The sequence below is a fragment of the Callorhinus ursinus genome, unplaced genomic scaffold (assembly GCF_003265705.2).
Source record: "Callorhinus ursinus isolate GAN/ISIS: 27379988/994484 unplaced genomic scaffold, GSC_fseal_2.0 scaffold54, whole genome shotgun sequence".
NCBI lineage: Eukaryota > Metazoa > Chordata > Mammalia > Carnivora > Otariidae > Callorhinus > Callorhinus ursinus.
Window position 1 is genome coordinate 3,503,694 of NW_027397116.1, and position 13,586 is coordinate 3,517,279.

A 13,586-nucleotide genomic window follows, 5' to 3' on the forward strand; every position below is an offset into this window, starting at 1 on the left:
AAAAAATTAAAAAAAAAAAAAGAGCATGAGCTCCTGAATCCGGGGCTAGGTTCCTATCTCCGATTCTGTCCTTACCTCTGTGTGAACTTGGCCTTCCTGCTTGTAATGAACCTGAGGACAGAGACCGCCTGGTACTCTCTGTTGACACAGCACGTACGGGGGTGCCTTACACAAAGCAGGGGCTTATTATCGCCTTCTATCGAAACCCCAACGCACCAGTCGTTCCTACTCCATTATGCGGACTGTGCGTGGTGGCCACGGGCAAGCGAGTTCACTTCTCTGCGCCTCGGCTCCTTCGGCTGTAACGGCAATCATTGTAGTGCCTACATCATGCAGGGATATTATGAGAATAAAATGGGTATAATAATGATACTACATCCTGGGAGAATCTTAGGCTTATAGAAAAGTTACAAATATGGCACAGAGAAGTTCCACCTACCCCTGACCCAGCGTCCCCTAAAGTTATGTCCCACCCCAGTGGTTCATCTGCCAAAACTGAGAAATTCCAAAGCTGGAGTACTATGATTTAGCTTCAGACTTCATTTGGATGTCACCGGTTTTTCCCCTTTTTCCGTTCCAGGATCTAAAGCCACATTTGCATTTAGGATTTTCTTAACAATATGTCTAACATTTATTGGGCAAGCATTGTCCTAAGTGCTTTTACGTATCAACTCACTTCATTGCCGCCTGTGCGGCGGGTACTATTCTTCTTCTTCTTCCCCTTAGATAATGAAATTGAGGCTTCAGAGGTTAAGTAACTTGCTCAACACTACAGAGCTAGTAAGACCAAAAGTCAGGCCAGCTGCATCTGACTAGAGACTATTTCCCCCAATGACCAACCAATGCGGTCCCTCAGGAATTTAAAATACCAAGAAAGTCCTGGCAAAAGAAATCACAATTGCAGTTTTTCACAATAACTTGTCCTCTAAGATGCCCTGGATCCTCCCACCAAAATAAACGGACTGAGCACCTCCCATGACTGGCCCCAAGCCACCACAGAGAACGGGCTCAGGGAGTGAAGAGAGAGGTTCGGCAGAGACACAAGTCAACAGGAGACTTCAGGACAGAGGGGGAAGTGAAGGGCAGGCACGGGGTGCTAAGGGATACAAAGGAGGGGCACCTCACCCAGGAGGGAGTGGGGACTCTTGAAAGCTCCCAGAGGAAGAGACATGTAAACTACAGCTTGAAGGTTGAGTTGGGGTCGGCCAGGCAACGTGGCAAACAGGGCTGAGTAACGAGAAGACATTCTAAGCACCAAGAACAGCGTGTGCAAAGCCTGCAGGCAGAAAAGAGCCTGGCAGGGCTTGGCTGGAATAGAGTCCAAGGAAAGGAGAGGAGAACTCATACCAGCGGGAGAGGTAAGGCCAGACTCTGGAGGGCCTTATACATCCCTTGCGCTACTCCAGGTCACGACAGGCTAGGCAACAGTGACAGACAACCCCAAAGCTTCATTGGCTTAGCATAACAAATACCTGTTTCTCATTCAGGTAAAGTCTGCTGGCAGTAGGGCAGGCCTCCTCGGTCCTGTAACTACAGCTTCTAGAACATGCGCCTGGGAGGCCCCCTGCAGAAGAGAGAAGAGGTATACTGGGTCTGCAGGTCTTAACTTCCTGGGCCTGGAAGTGACATGTCACTCCCCCACACATGTCACATGGCTCCAACCTTCATGGCAAGTAATTGTAGCCTGTGTACCAGGAAGACACAATGCCATGGTGAACCATGTTCTGCATCAACCCCACTATGCTCAGGAATTTGAAATTACCCCCGCGGGCCCTGAGGTGCACTTGAAGTTTTAGGCACGAGAATCCCGTGGGCTAATTTTGTATGTTAGGGAGCTCAGTCTGGCTGCAAAGTGAAGAAGCAAGCAGAGCGAGGGATGACAGGAAGTGAGGAGGCTAGCATAATTGCAGTATTCGGAGCGAGACATGAGGGTGACAGAGCAGGGACCGTGGCAGGTGGGAACAGAGAGAAGTGGATGAATTTAAGAGTTTTGTCAGAAGGAGAGTTGACAGAATTCCCTGAGTGACTGCACATGGGAGGCGAGGGGAAGAATGAGTAGAAGATTAGAAGAAAGAGGAAGGAATTCAGGAAGGAGCCCAAATTTCAGACGTGGACAGTCAGGTGGCCGGTGGCCCTAGGCACAGAGGCAGGGAGAACCGTGTGGCATTCTGGATTTTGTAACTGGGCAAGCAATAGAACATGGGGGGTGGGCAGGGGCCTGTGTGAAGGCACAGGGGAAGGACATAAAATTAAATCCTTATTCTCTGCAATGGGAAGTCAATAGACAATGCCGAAAACTGAAAAAATCAAATAGGATTAACATAACCATATTCTTTAGTGATATCAAAAGGAAAAAAAATCAGCCAAGAGAGTTTCAAGTGTCTGCCTCCAGGGAGGAAAAAAAAACCCAGGGAAAATGGATGGAAGACTGACATTTTCCATAACAAATTTTGTAGAACTACAACTCTTTAAATAAACAATGAGCCTGTATATTTGACAAAAATGACTGTTCTTTCAAAAGAAAAGACTGGCTGGTGCACGGTGTTTCTACCTTCAAGAGGTGTCTTTGACCCCCTGATGCAGGGGGTTGTCCTCCAGGATTTCAAAGGACACTGTGCCAGGGAGGGGGCTGTGCCTCATCCCTGCCATATGTCTTCATTCATGCTGTGCCCCTGACCTTGATTCCCAGAAAAATCAGAGGGGGCTTTCTAAGGAAGACCATGTTCGGCCTAGCTCTTGAAAAGTCATAGAACTTCCCAAAGGAAGGAGCACTTCAGATGGGTGGTGAGGGTGAAAGCCTGGAGGTGTGACAGAGAGAGATGTATTCTAAAATGATCGTCCCTCTGTTTGGTGGCCCAGAAAACAAATGCAGTGACCCTGGGATGGAGACAGAAGCTCGACCAGGTAGCTAAGGGAACAATTTGGTGCAGGGTATTCATAACATGAGGTCCATGGGCCACCTGCATCAGGGTCCTAATGATCACTCAATGCTTCTCGATTGTCAGGAGGGGGAATCCACCTGCATTATGGTATGTTCTCTTGGTGAATCTTGCACACACGAAAATTTGAGAAACACTGGTCAAGCACGAGGAGATACGTCCTAAAATAAAGTAGTGACAGTATGAATGGAAAGGAGGAAATGGTTACCAGACCAGGGGCCATGTAGATGGCAAGGGCCTCCTGGATCCAGAGCTGGCCCCGCCAACAGTCAGGGTAAGTGGCCCTATTGCCTGCAAAGAAGTGCAGAAGATGGGGTGGGGCAAGCAACACCCAGCACTTCCTGCCCACCCCTCCCATTGCTGCTGCCTCATAACATTTCATGCAACATGGGGTGAAAAGAACTGAGACTTCTAGTCTCAGCTTTTCTACTATGTGTGTGATTTTAAGAAGTTATTTCATTGGTTGGGTCTCAGTTTCCCCAGCCATAACATGGGGTGGTTAGACTAGATTACCAAAGGCTATCTCAAATCCAATCTCCTGAAAGCAACAGTGGATGACATCCAGAAAGTAAGAGAACTCCTGCAAATCAAAAAACAAAAAACAAAGCAAAATGAAACAAGAAAGAACCCCAATAGAAAAATTGGCCAAGAATATGAACAGGCAACTTATAAAAGAAGAAACCCAAAAAAACCTAATAAGCATATAAAGAGGTGCTCATGCTCATTGTAATCAGAGAAATGCAAATTAAAACAATAGATGTCACTTTATACTTATTGTTAGATTGGCAAATAAAGGAAAGCTGGATCACATCTCATTTGGCAGGGATGTGGGGCTGTGGGACCCTGGTGTGCTGCTGAAGGGGCCCACATGGGTACAGCCAGCCTGGAGAGCAATCTGGAACCACTTACGTCAAATTAAGTGTATGCCTCCCTATGACCTAGCAAGTCTGCTCAGGCCCATGTGTGTCTCCCACAGAAACGATCACATGGGTCTGTAATGGAACCCACATGAGGATATCCAGGGCAGCAGGCTAGATGAGTAAGTAGGTAAAATTTATAGAGTGCTACAGAATAGTTATAAGCAACTGACTAGATGTACATATGGCAACACGGATGGCTCTTAAAAATGATGCTGAGTGGGAAAAAAGGGGGGGCAAGCCCTCTATAATACTTAAAACCCTGAGAGCACACAAGTCCTCACAGTGTCTCACAAGGCCCTAGATGATTTCCCTCGCCTCCCTCAACACTCCCTTTACCTCCCTGACATCCTCTTCCACCCCTGTCCCCAGTGCTCACTCTGGCCCAGCCTCGCCCGCCGCCCCGCTGTGTTAACACATGCAGGACAGTGATGCTGCAACAGGACCCTTGCCCTGGCTGCTTCTCCTGCCTGGAATGACAAGCCCTCAAAACCCCCTCCCCTCCCCGCCCCCAAGCACACACACTGGGTCACCCTGACTCTGCTCTATTTCTACCTTAGATAATGATCAAGTGTAATACGTGAAAAGTAGTAAGTACTGCCCTCCCACTTCCACCTTCACCACGAGAACGTGAGCATGAATTTTTGCGTTTTATTTGTGGATGCCTCCCAAGGCCTAGGACAGAGCCTACCATAAAAGAGGCACTGAAGAAATTTTTGTTGGGGCGCCTGGGTGGCTCAGTTGTTACGTGGCTGCCTTCGGCTCAGGTCATGGTCCCAGGGTCCAGGGATGGAGCCCCGCATTGGGCTCCCTGCTCAGCGGGAAGCCTGCTTCTCCCTCTCCCACTCCCCCTGCCTGTGTTCCTGCTCTTGCTACCTCTCTCTGTGAAATAAATAAATAAAATCTTAAAAAAAAAAAAAAAAGAAAGAAATTTTGGTTGACAAATTGAATGACTACACCACCATACCACTTACACACATGGCAAATGCACTTTTAAACACGGGCCCTGGATGTCATCCCCTGAACAGTGAGTGAGCGTGAGGGGTATTACATTTAAAAAGGGTATTACGTTTAAAAAGGGATGGGCCTTAAGGAGGGCACGTGATGTGATGAGCACTGGGTGTTATATGCAACTCAAGAGTCATTGAACATTATATCAAAAACTAATGATGTACTATACCTTGGCTAATTGAATTTAAATAATATAAATAAATAAATAAATAAATAAATAAATAAATAAGGGAGGGGCCTAGCTTGGGAAAATGATGAGGAAAACTCCAATTATTGAGGAGCGTGCATCATTTAAGCTTGTGTACCTGAGATGAACACAGGGAGGTGACAGGAAGGCAGTGTCTGTTCCTCCCCACCCACCCACCCATCAGTGCATCTGTTGGGAGCCCCCCTTCCTGCCAGGTCTTTGTCTGAAGAAGCAAGCAAAGCCCCAGCCCTGGGAAGGACCCTCTGCTCCATCTACACAGCTGCCCTCTCAGATTTCAAGGTGGCAACAGAGCTGAGGACACTTCATGGGTAACAACTCATACAACTCGCCCAGCAGGTCTGTTTCCTCAAAAGCAGGCCCCGCCCCGAGGAGGAGGGGACTGGGCTCCACCCAGAACAGTACCTTAATACTATGGCAGGACTTACGGCTCCCGAAGCCTTTCCTCAGCTTTGAAAGATATTACTTACTGGCCCATTGTATGGATACAAAAACGAACATTTAAAAAAGGTTAGTAGTTGCCCTATTTCATCTGGCTTGTACCCGGCAGCAGGTCTTTCTGATGCCATGTTTTGTGTTTTCCCTACCAATGTAGTCTGCCTCTCTGCACAAAGAAGACATCCATGTTAGGGAAATCGACCAAATTGATTCTCCCAGACTTGATTTTGCGTGATTCTGCCGTCAGCTCTTTCCTGTCGCTAACCACTCTTTATCTTTAGGATTCAGATTCAAAACCTGTGCACTTGATACAGGCTGTCTAAAAGCTCATGTTAGAAAATAAGGCCAAACAAATCATCTATTACTATTAAGACTTTAAAAGGATTATCTGTTCTTTGCAAGCAGCCAGACGGTGGAGACAGCATGCTGGCAATCTGCTCGGGCAATTACAGTTCTGATCTTGCTGAGGGGTGAGGGGGGGACCCAGGGCAAATGCACGGCAATCGGAAGGCAATGCTGGGTGTTTGCCAAGGGTGCAGGCTAACTGGTTTCTTAAGCAGACCAATTGTTTAGGCCAAGAGATTAACACTTAAGAACAGTACAGTCTGGTAATATGACTTGGGGTCAACTAGGCTGCCAGTCCCTATACTCATTGAAGTGAATAGGGGCTCATTCCCAATCAGCACAGTGGATCAGAACAGGCCTGATCCTTTGATCTGGTCTCTCTCGGAAGGAGTCCATGCCTGCTAGTTCTTCTTCACCTCGCTGAACTTGGCCTAGTGCGGGCTCCGCACGGTGGGAGCTCCGTAAACCTCTCTGATCTGCAGCCTCCCTGAGGCTGGGACGGGAACCACTTTGCAGGGAAACCCTGACACTGTGCAAAGTCTCCTACTAGGAAGCCTCTTCAGGATTACCAGGTTCCAGTGAAAACCCACTCAGGCTGCTCTTGTCTCAACCCCTCTCCCTCAACCCAACAAACAACAAGTAAAAAGAAATCACCATAATGATTAGTGTTATCCACACAGGAGCTGCACATTGTAACCTTTGACCTTCTCATTTCCCCTCCAGTTAAAATCAGGATTGAATTCAGTGTGTAGTCCTTTATTAGAACCTAATACAATTCCTGGCACAAAGGAGGCCTTTGAAAAAATGGTAACTTCGGGGAAAGAATGAGCCTTCTTAGCAGCCCGGGGACAGAAACCTTCCCCTTCAGATGGGACTCGGACAACTAACGTGACCTGACACCCTCCAGCTTCACGACCTTACACAAGTCACTTCATCCCTCGAGGCTTCAATTTTGTCATTAATAAAAATAATAAAACCCATGGGGGCGCCGGGGTAGCTCAGCCAGTTAAGCGTCTGCCTTTGGCTCAGGTCATGACACCAAGGTCCTGGGATCAAGGCCCGTGTCGGCTCCCTGCTCAGCGGGGAGCCTGCCTCTCCCTCTCCCACTACTCCTCCCCCCACCCCAGCTCATGCTCTCTCTGTCTTTCTGTCTCTCTCAAATAAATAAATAAAATCTTTAAAAAAAAATAAAATAAAGGCCATGGACAAGAGCTATCCCTTCCATCTCCAAATTTTGATGTTTGTGATTATGAGTTTGAGTACAAAAGAGCTCTACGAGCAGTGAATGTTGATTTCTCCAGACCTTACCAAGGGCTTTTGCACCATATTATTTAAGCTCAAAAGAAATAAAAAAAATTGTTTGGAGAATGGGACAGAACTCTGCCCTCAAACCTTGAATCCCAGGTGGAGAGCCACCTAAGCAAACAATAACATTACGAGATACATTTTATGCACATAAAGATACATAAACTGTAGCTCGTAGAAGAGAAAACAAATCTCTCAGCCTGGAGATGCCAGGGGGTGCTTCAGCGAGGAAGAAACACCTGAGCTGGGATTTCAAGGATGGAAGTCACGGTAAGAATATTTCAAACAGAGGAAAACATGTGCAAAGTCCCCAAGAGAGGTAAGGGCATGACACACGGAAGGATCTGCAAGGGGAGAACACTGTAGCTACAGTATAGACAGAAGTATGTTGCAAAATAAAATGATGGGGACAGAAAAAAAGCCTGATCATGCAGGATCCTGAGGGCTATGGAAAGAGTTCTTGTATTTATCCTAAAAATGACAGTAAGTTGTTGAAGAGCTTTAAGCCAAAGGGAGATATGACCAAATGTGAATCTTTAAAAAAAAAAAAAAAAGGACTCCGATAGGGGCACCTGGGTGGCTCAGTCGGTTAAGTGTCCGACTCTTGATTTCAGCTCAGCTCAGGATCTCAGGGTCGTGAGATAGAGCCCTGCGCAGGGCTCCATGCTGGGTGTGGAGCCTGTTTAAGATTCTCTCTTTCCAGGGCGCCTGGGTGGCTCAGTCGTTAAGCGTCTGCCTTCAGCTCAGGTCATGATCCCAAGGTCCTGGAATCCAGCCCCGCATCGGGCTCCCCGCTCCATGGGAAGCCTGCTTCTTCCTTTCTCCCTCTCCCACTCCCCCTGCTTGTGTTCCCTCTCTCACTGTGTCTCTCTCTGTCAAATAAATAAATAAAATCTTAAAAAAAAGAAAAGATTCTCTCTCTCCCTCTCCCTCTGCCCCCACCCCCAGCCTCGCACACTCTCTCTCTCTCTCTCTCTAAAAATAAAACAAAACAAAACCACACTGGCTACGGGGCTGTGCAAAAAAACAAATTAGAAGGAAAACACAATGATAAAGGGAGACAGCTGGGGGTTACTGAAGGAGGATCCTGGTTTGGTAGTAGTGGCTGTGGGAATGGAGAGAAGTGGCTGATCAGAGAGGCCCTTACGAGGTAGAGGCAGGGGAACTTGCAAAGGACTGGATAAGAGAAGGAGGGAGGGAAGGAGGTAGCAAGGATGAATTCTAGGTCTTGACGTACACAACCAGCTGGACGGTCTGGTCCTAGAGGGTATACGCTTAGAGGGCCAGAGCTGGGTTTGAGTACACGGAGATGTACACGGCATCAGACTAGAGACGCCAGGGGACAGCGGGTGGTATTGGGTGTGCTGCTCCAAGGCGTCTGAGTTGTAAATGCAGAGATAGGGTTCCTCAGCAAGTAGTCAGCTGAAGCCACAGTTATGTATGAGATCACCTGGAGAGTGTACAAGGAGAAGAGAAGCCAAAGCAAGCCAGCATTCAAATGGGTAAAAAAAAAAAAAAAAAAAAAAAAGGATGAATCAGCAAGTGGCTGAGAAGAATAAGGAAGAAAAACAGGAAAATCTTTTCTCAGATGCTGACAAATTGTCTTTCATCAGCTCTGCTTTTAAAAAGAAAACTTGAAAAAGCAAACAAATTGCCACAGTCAAAGGGAACAATTAAAAATGAAGAAGCTCAAATATTCCATGTATATAATGATTATTCCTTGACTTACCAAGAACTGCCTCTATCAAAATTCTTACTTGTTAAGGTAGATTGTTTATTCCTTCATAAAGCTCACACCATGTTTCCCTTTAGGTAGACTATACTTCCCCTGACTTTGAGCTTGGCCGTATGACAATGGATGTGGGCAGATGTGATATATGCCATGTCCAAGCGGAATCTTGAAATATGCTTTACAGATTGGCTCCTGCTCTCTTGAGTTCCTCTCCTCCACTGTGAGAACAGCATGTCTCTTCAACTGGGATCCTGACATGAGAGGGTACAAAGAGCAGAACCCAATCCAGGGGTGCCCAGCAAAGGTACGGTTAATTCAGCCCTCCGATACCATGAGCTAGAAATAAACATTTGTGATTTTTAACCACCGAGCTTTGGGGGCTATTCGTGAGTGCAGCAAACCATGACTAAGCCACTTGTCCACAGTGAGAATTCTTTAAAACTAAATCTAATTATTTTTAACTCCAATAGAAAGCAAAGGTACTCTGTCTAGGACATAGTGCACACCTGGCACTAGTAAGCAATTTATAGACATTGTGTCATTTTAATCCTCACAACAATTATGTGCATGATTTTACATGAACAAAATGAGGCTCGGATAAGCTAAGTACATTCCCCACAATCACAAAACTAGCCAAGAATGGAAATGGCACAAAACATTCATCTGATTCCAAAAGCCAATGCATCCTCCACATCGCCATAGGAAAGAGTTTGCTAGAAATCAGACTCCGATCTCCTGCATGGGACACAAGGGAAAAGCAGGTGAACCACCAGTGCAGGCTCAGCTCTACTCACATCCGTGGGTCTTTGTGCTGCTGTTGAGCAGGCCCAGGGGAAGGAAGCAGACGGAGGACCTCTGCAGCCCGGGATCTGAAATCTCACATTGCCACAAGCTCTGCCTCTCTCTCTCGTCAATGCTACTGCAGATCAGAACATGGAGGCTGTAAGGTGCAACTCAGTGCTCAAGTGAGATCACACTAAAAATTGGGAACAAGGTTGCCTTTCATCTCCATCCCTATAGCCATGTACCCCAGGTGACTTTTTTTTAAAATCTCACTATAATCAACCCCCATGAATTCAGCTTGGTTTTCCCATCTAATCCTTGGTGATGGACACGACATCTGCCTTTCTGAATCTTGAGACAAAATTAAACCTTTAACATGTCAAACACAAAAGATAGGCAAGATCTATTAATTACTTATCAGTGTCCGTTTGTCCGTTGAGGAGTTTTGTGCTCTGCCCGGAATTTATCACTGCCTTGTAGATACCCTGATGGGAGCTGGTGGAGGTGGTGACATGTAGTGGAAAAGCAGAGGCTTTGAAGTTAGACAAGCCTGGCTTTCAAACCTGCTCTGCTTCTTACTAGCTCTGTGACACTGGAACTTTGACTTTATCTCTCCAAACATCAGTTACCTTGGTGAAAAATGTGGATGAGAAAAGTGAATTCAGTGAGTTGTCTGGAGATCAAATGAGATGGAATGTTCACTTCTCCACTGTGGATCACTGGCCTCTGCCTTGAGCTTCAAAGACACTCAGTGGCCAGGGTGAGAGCGCTAAGAGCAGCACTTCCGTCAGTGCTTCTTCTCCCCTGTAATGGCACACACAACACTGCATCATTACCATCACCCTCATCATCATTATCATCACCATCACCCTCATCATCATTATCATCACCACCATCATCATCATCATCACCACCATAATCATCCCCATCACCATCATCACCACCACCATCACCACCATCATCACCACCATCATCATCATCATCACCACCACCATCATCATCACCACCATCATCATCACCACCATCACCACCATCATCATCATCACCACCACCACCATCATCACCATCATCATCACCATCATCATCACTACCACCACCATCATCATCACCACCATCATCACCATCATCATTATCATCACCATCATCATCACCATCACCCTCATCATCATCATCACCATCACCAACATCATCACCATCACCAACATCACCATCACCATCACTACCACCACCATCATCACCATCACCACCATCATCATCACCGCCATCATCATCACCATCATCATCATCATCATCACCATCATCATCACCATCACCCTCATCACCATCACCAACATCATCATCATCACCAACATCATCATCACCACCATCATCACTACCACCACCACCATCATCACCACCATCACCATCATCATCATCATCATCATCATCATCACAGGCACCAACAGTATTTGACACCAAACGGTGAACACCCACTACAACATTTTACTAAGCTCCTTCCACACATTACCTCTAACTCTATAACCTTGAAGCAAAATAAATTACATTATACTCATTTTAGAGATCATCAAACTGGAAGGTGAAGTGGCTTGCCGAAAGAGTTGGTCTTCCTGATGCCTGGGCTAGTATCTTTCTCACTCACAGCACCACCTCCTGCTCCTGGCTGCTAAGCCGTGTGTCTCTCTCCATGGTTTTCAATGAGACCTCTGGGGGAAAAAAAATACATTTTCCTATCAGGACCACACAAACTCTCAAAAAAAGTATTAATTGAAAGGCTTGTACACCAAAACCTACAAATCATTGCTGAGAGAAATTAAAGGAGATCTAATTACATGGAGAAACATTCTGTATTCATGAACTGGAAAGCTCCATATTGTTGAGATGGTCTCTGACATCCAAACAGATCAATAAACTCAACAACACAAAAAAATCCCAGCAGGCTTTTTACAGACATTGACAAGCTGATCTTAATATTTGCGTAGACATGCAAAGAACCTAGAGCAGCCAAAACAATTTGGAACACAGTTGGAGGACTTATACTTCCTAATTGCAAAACTTATCATAAAACTACAGTAATCAAGACAGTGTGGTACTGACCATAAAGATAAACATATACATCAGTGCAATAAAATTGAGAGTCCAGAAATAATCCCTTATATTTATGGTCAGTTGATTTTCAACAAATGCAGCAAAACAATTCAAAGGGGAAAGGATAATCTTTTTAAAATATGGTGCTGGAACAACTGGATATCCGCATGCAAAAAAAAAAATAATTAATTTATATCCCTACTCACACCATAGCTAAAAATTAACTCCAAATTAATTAAAGCCTAGATGTAAGAGCTCAGACTATAAAAGAATTAGGAGAAAATCTAAAATATCCTAAAATCTAAAGGAGAATATTTGTGACCTTGAATAGGCAAAGATTTCTTAGATAAGACACCAAAAGCATGATTCAAAAAAGAAAAAATTGACAAAGTGGACCTCAATTAAAACTACATCACACCCTCTAGAATCAAAAAGATAGATAGTAACAAACATTGGTGAGGATGTGGGGAAACTAGAACCTTCATAAATTTCTGATGGAAATGTACAATGGTGCAGCCACTTTGGAAAACAATTTGGCAGTTTCTTAAAAAGCTAACCATGAATTTACCATACAACCCAAGAAGTCCATTCCAAGCTCTTTCCTCAAGAGCCATGACAACATATGTCCACGCAAAAGCTTGTTCATGAGTACTCATAGCAGCATTATTTGTAATAGCCCAGAAGTAGAAGGGAGCCAAAGGTCAGTCCACTGATATACAGATAAATAAAATGTAGCACATCCATACAATGTAACATCATTTAGCAATAAAATGAACAAAATACCCACACGGGCTACAAGTTGGATGAACCTCAGAAATGTTATGTATTAAGTGAAAAAAAAAGCCAGACACAAAAGAGCACACATTGTATGGCTCCATTCATTTGAAATGTCCAGAAAAGGCACAACGAGAGAGGCGGAATTCAGCCTTGTGGTTGCCTGGATCCGAGCTGGAACAGGGACGGACTGCAGACAGGCACACGGGATCTTTGTGGGGTGATGGAAATATTCTAAAACTGGATCGTGGTAATGCTTGCACAGCCTTGGAAATTTACTAAAACTCACTGGATTGTACACTTAGAATAGATAAAGTTTATGGCAAATAAGTTATACTTCAAAAAAATCTATTTTTAAGAGGTCTTAATTCTTGTGCAAACCTCTCAGACAAGGTGGAGGAGGAAGCCTGGGTGGTCCGCCAGCCCAGCCTTCCCCACTTCCCGTTCTCCAGCGAGGACACGTGAGCCCCTCTCTTTCAGCGCCAAGAGCTATTTCACCAGGAGCCTGCAGCAGCTGTGTCCAACTCCTCCACCTTAGTGACTCTTAACAGCCCTGATTCAGGCCTCTGGCAGCAAAGCTCACCTTGCAGAAATACTGTAAGAGTTATAAATACTTTAGGTCCTTGGGGAGCCCTGTCAGTTCTCTGCTGTGGCACCAGTGACCTAGGGCAAGGAAAATTCTATTCCTAGGCACACTGCGTGTCCGTGAGCATGCTCTGTTAATACACGCTCTCTTTCATGGCATGGTTTGGACTCTGAAGACATCCACGCTCTCCTAAAAGCTAATTCCTACAAGCTAATTGTAGCCAATATCCCTGAAAAACGGGTGACGGCCCATAATTAAAACTGAAGCCCATTCACCATGTGGAGGAGCTGGGGGACCTGATTTTAGAGCAATTCCATCCTTCTCAACCTGGGCAGCATCATGAAGCCACCTGGTAAGCTTTTTAGAAATACTATACCTGGGCACCACCACCACCCAGCCCCTCCACTCCCGCCCTGGCTACACACACACACACACACACACACACACACACACACACACACACACA

General features: G+C 45.6%; 1 long non-coding RNA gene across 3 annotated transcripts in view; it reads right to left on the bottom strand.

Annotated features, from left to right (window-relative positions):
- The window catches only part of LOC112839260 (uncharacterized), a 90,203-nt gene that overhangs the window by 72,152 nt on the left and 4,465 nt on the right, over positions 1-13,586 (bottom strand). For all 3 annotated transcript variants that reach the window (XR_012375635.1, XR_012375636.1, XR_012375637.1), the window contains exons 2-5: positions 11,218-11,378; positions 10,305-10,479; positions 9,687-9,811; positions 1,473-1,564 (exon numbers count right to left, since the gene is read on the bottom strand). This is a non-coding gene — a long non-coding RNA (uncharacterized lncRNA). The remainder of the gene's footprint in view (positions 1-1,472; positions 1,565-9,686; positions 9,812-10,304; positions 10,480-11,217; positions 11,379-13,586) is intronic.